The following is a 5,224-nucleotide window of genomic DNA, read 5'->3' as shown; positions in this document are numbered from 1 at the left end:
AAAAAAGGTGTCTTCATAAAACTTCGCTGATCTCCCAATCCAAATCTTCCCAAGCTTACTTCCTCTATTTGTTGTATTCTTGTTGGGTGTCTTTGATGTACACGATGACATTCAAAGTCACATTCATGAAGAACCTATGCTAAGTCTGCATTATTGAAATTGTCAATAATTTCATGTAACCCGGATCCACAATCAATGCTCATGGAAGTAGAAACAAAGCAATCAATGATGCATTTATTATTTTTTGTGGGTGTACCGTCAAATTGGATCTGACTGGTACAGGAGGAGATTGTTCCTCCTTCTCCAGCAGAGGATCTGTTGGTTTCGAACCGCACACCTCTGGGATTGCAGTGCAGCCACTAGGCCACCAGAGCCCCCTAGGGTTTTCAATGATGCATTTAATGGGGCCAATCTGTTGAAAAATACCTCCTTATAAAATGTTAAAAGTCAAAGATGGGCTCTGAGCAAGATGGCAGTCCGATCTACCACTGCAGTGTCAGGCCGATGTCTGGTGGTATTAGAAAATGGTATTACAATGCTGCAGGCCTCAAAAAAAAACTGGGATTAGTGCAACATGATGCAATAAATGAGGATGAGGATGTAAAAGAAGCTATAAGGCTTCCTCAACACCATTATAATGATAGGATGCTTCACATAAAATGACCCCTGGACCTGAACATGAGGCAACTGATCTTACCTAAAGAACAATGAACAAAATACCAGGAGGATAAATTCTGTCTTGAACCATATCTGAAAGAGTAAAGATGTTGGTTGAGAGAGAAAAGAATGGCCCAAGAAATGATAATGTGACTCAAATCTGCAGATGAAGCTGTCCTCAATAAAGTTTTATAATGTTGGCTACACATGAAATATATAATTTTAAAACTATTTGGGCTGCCATATGTATTACTTTAAAAAAAAATCCATTATCTTTTTTAAAAAGTAAAAGTTAAAGATGCCACTTTGAGACCAAGGGTAACATAGCCTAAGCCATGGAGTCATATGTACTTAAAATGGTGTCATATGTACTTAAAAGCTGGGCAGTGGGGTTGGCAGGATGAAAAATGCAATAATGAATGAATGGAAATCCAAAGTCTCTGTAAATGTTCATTAAATTAATTTTTTAAAAAGCTGGGCAGTGACAAAGGAAGACATGATGGCTTTGCATCACAGTATCGTTGAAAAATGTTGAATAGACCACAGGTTTCTAGAACAATGAATACATCTATTTTGGAAGAAGAGCACTTAGAATATTCATTAGACGTACAGATGATGTGGCTTCATCTCATGTATTTTGGATGCTCCAGGAGTTATTATTCCCTGGAGATGGTCATTATGGCTGGTAAAAACCAAAGGTCAGTGAAGAAGAAGAATACGTTCAATGAGATGGAGTGGCCATGGTTTCAGCCTTCGACTCTAGCAGAGTGTTGATTGTGAGGCTAGCACAGGTTTTGACAGAGTTTTGTTCTGTTGCTCACATGGATCAGAATTGACTCAAGGGTATCTACCAACAACAACTTCATATCAATTTTTAATAACTTAAACATATCTAGTAACTAATTTGAACACTCATTCGGCATATTTGAACATTAACAACTTGTGTGAATGTCAAGTGATTTTAGCAAGTGTAGGATTTTCTTACGTGAGAGCTACGTGGCTGGGTTCCGTATTTGGGGGATGAGCAATGGATGAGGCAAGACGCTGCTCACATCAGTGCAGGTGGATGTCAATGTCACCCAAGAGAATGAATGGCAAGTCAATTACAGCCGCAGCAACCGAGACCAGAGATTGGATCTGCCTCCCTACACCTGCCCTTCTAGGGGAGCGAGCCTTTTCCTCACTGATCATCCTTCCTAACTTTGTCACAGCAGAGCTGAGGTTGGGGTTTTTACCCCATCTGTCTTTTTCTGTCTTCTACCTTCTTTATATGCAGTTAAAATAAAATTCATTTTCATGGGTTCAATTGCTTTAACTTGTCAAGAAAGACAGATTTTGACACAACTTGAAAATGAAAATGTTATACTTGCCAAAGCTCCCTTTTCCAGGACAAAACCTATCTCTGAGTTTTTCTTCTATTTTAGATGAAAGCCTATTATCAATCCTTTTTTATCTGTGCAGAAGTGACATCCACTTCCTAAACAACATGCCTCCAGTAACTCTATGAACTTTGATAAATGTCAATAATTGTAGAGGGGCTTCAAGGCTTTTTGTTCATAGGGTCACTATAAGTCACACTCGACTTGAAGGTAATCAACAACAACAACAACAGTAAATGACTTCTCCTTTTAAGAGATTAAAATTAGAAAAAATATTACGTAGGAAGCGTTACAACACTAATCTCATTCTTAAATGATCACAAGTAGAACTTTACTTTTCATTTATCAATTAATATTTACTGATTTTTGTTGCTAGAGGTCAGACACAAAGGCAAAGAGATTCTGAGATCTTTACCATGGTGTTTGATTTCTGTCCGTCAACTCTCAGCATCAAGCTCACTGCTTTTCTCAGCCTTTTTCTTCTAGCCAAAAACAATGAAAGATTTACTATACACCAGGAAGTATTCAAGGTGCTGGAGACAGAGATTAATAGTTCCAAGTCATCTGTTATGAAGGAAATTATTTTCAAGATGCTTTTGCTAGGTGATATTGAGTCAAGCATGACCCATAGCGACCCTATAAACAACAGATCTGAATCCTCTCCTATCCTGTCCCAGCCTCACACTTTTCTGACACAATGAGCCCATTGTGACAGCCATTATGACAATCCATCTGTTTAAAGGTCTTCCTCTCTTCTACCGACCCTCCAACTTTTCAAGCAAGATGTCTCTCTCCAAGGAGCAGCCTTTTCTAGCAACCTGCTAAAGTATGTGAGATGAAGCTTTATCATCTTTGCCTCCAAGGAGCACTCTGGCTGCACTTTCTCCGAGATATATTTGTTATTTTGGCAGCCCGTGAGATATTCAGTAGTCTTCTCCAACACCAAAGCTCAAAAGCATCTTTATTCATTGTACAGCCCTCAGATTTTCAAGTTGTTGCTCTTGTTGTTGTGTGCCATCGAGTCACCTGTGACTCATAGTGACCCTATGTACAACAGACCTAAAGCCTGTCCTGTGCCAATCTTATTGTCTCTGACACACTTACTCCAATGACCCCAGTGACTGAATCAATCCATCTCATCAAGGGTCTTCCTCTCCTTCGCTGTCCCTCTACCCTCCCAAGCATGACGTCCTTCTCGAAGGACTGGTCCTTCTTTGCAACATGTCCAAAGTGTGTGAGACGAAGCTTCAGAATCCTTGCCTCCAAGGAACAGCCTTGTTTAACCTTCTCCAGGATGAATCTGTTTGTTCTCCTGACAGTCCACGGTATATTCAACTCTCTTCTCCAACACCACACCTCAAAGGCATCAATTCTCCTTCTATAATCTCTAGTCATTTCCAGCTCTCTGACACATGGCAAGTGATTGCAAAGATCATGGCCTGTACCAGGTGCACCTTAATCTCCAGAGTGACATCATTGTTCTTTAGTACTTTGGAGAGGTCCCTAACAGCAGACTTTCCCATCACAATGTGTCTTTTAATTTCAAGTTAGGGACACATAAATGTGAATAAATGGTGATGTTCTGGGATAGAGGCCTGTTACAAGTGCCATGTGAATAAAAAGAAAGACTTGACTAATTTGGCTATTCAAAATAGACAAATTGGTCTTTATGTCAGAAATTACATGAGAATGAATGTGTAAAAAATCAGATTATAAGAAATCTTGCAATTCCTAATCAGAAGTCCACCCACCCTTTATTTAAGTGTAATAGAGTACTACATGATGGAATTTTATATTGGCATTCAAAAGATGGAAATGTAAAGCCATCGACATCATCCATCAGAGTCTTCTGGTGATGATGATTCAAAATAAATAAAATCAATATGAAGGTAACAGGCAAGGAAACTTTTAGGGTGAAGGAACTGTCCTGTCTGAAACTAGGTTTGTTGGTACCTCACACTAACCTATAGAACGGTACTTAGAAATAGTGAATGACTTATAATGCATTCACAGATTGGTGTTTGGTGTGTTGTTTTGTTTTTTTTTAAAAAGAGCCAAAGTAAATTTGGAAAAGAGTATTTTGAATAGGCAGTATGAAACATTAGCCATGGACAAAAAGAACTATGTGTAGAACAGTCCTTTAGTTGGTGAAGTTTTTCCTCAAATAGTGTGCTGTTTAAGAATTCCCAGAATATCATACATATATACTTGGAATTAGGAAATAAGTAAATGGATAGTTAAAGCTCAACATGTAGTTATCTGCTGTGACGGAGTAGCTTTTTCCCAAAAGGCTCTATAGGATAAAAATTGTACATGAACAGATCCTAAGGTCTTTCTCTTGTGGAAGTCTGTGTGGGTTTGGACCACTAACTTAAGCTTTTTCTGTGCAACCAAATGCTGGCACCCACACATTGTGTCTTTTCAGTCACTTGTTATGCATCTGAGGGATGGACAGTGAATAAAGATGAAAAAAGAAGAGTTGATGCCTTTGCACTCTGATGTTGGAGAAAAGCACTGAATATCCCATGGACTGTCAAAAGCTCAAACAGATGTATTAAGGACAAGTTGCAGCCAGTATGCTCCTTGGAGACAAAGATGATGATTGCAGCCAGTATGCTCCTTGGAGACAAAGATGATGAAGATTCGTCTCACATACTTTGGTCATGTTGCTATTGTTGTTGTTAAGAGCCGTCGAGTTGTTGGCGACTCATAGTGTGATCCTGTGAACGAAAGTCCTCGACACCTCATGAAAGCATGACTTTCATCTTAATCCAGGTTCATAGTGTTTCTGAAGGCAAGCTATTTACAGAAGTGGATGTCACAAGTCACTCCTGCTTCCAAGCTTGTTTTAACTGGGGAGCACCACCAAACACTGCCCACCGTGGGTATCCATTATCGCATTTGACACGTCAGTGTCACAGTGTTCAGTTTCACAGCGGCCACAAGTTACCTCTGTACGGCAAGTGGACACCCCAGGGATATACGACCTAGGAGAATGCTTCACCAAAAACAAAGGCCTTCGGGCCGCGGATTAGAGTCACCCACCTTTAGCTTGGGAGCATGACTTTCGGTCCACTAGGCCAACTGGTCTGTCTCTATGTTGTTAAGTGCCGTCGAGTTGTTGGCAACTCATAACAACCATATGAACGAAAGTCCTTGACGCCTGCGTGACTTTCCTCCTCTCTCCA

The 5,224-nt window shown here is 39.9% G+C and overlaps 1 pseudogene; it reads left to right on the top strand.

Moving 5' to 3' along the window:
* The first annotated feature begins 469 nt into the window (after positions 1 to 469).
* On the top strand, positions 470 to 810 carry LOC102851873 (annotated as a pseudogene).
* Positions 811 to 5,224: the final 4,414 nt, after the last annotated feature.

The sequence above is a fragment of the Elephantulus edwardii genome, unplaced genomic scaffold (assembly GCF_000299155.1).
Source record: "Elephantulus edwardii isolate Elephantulus edwardi_28Jun2011 unplaced genomic scaffold, EleEdw1.0 scaffold00011, whole genome shotgun sequence".
Classification (NCBI taxonomy): domain Eukaryota; kingdom Metazoa; phylum Chordata; class Mammalia; order Macroscelidea; family Macroscelididae; genus Elephantulus; species Elephantulus edwardii.
Note: the sequence above shows the minus strand (reverse complement) of the source record. Positions and strands in the feature narration are given on the sequence as shown.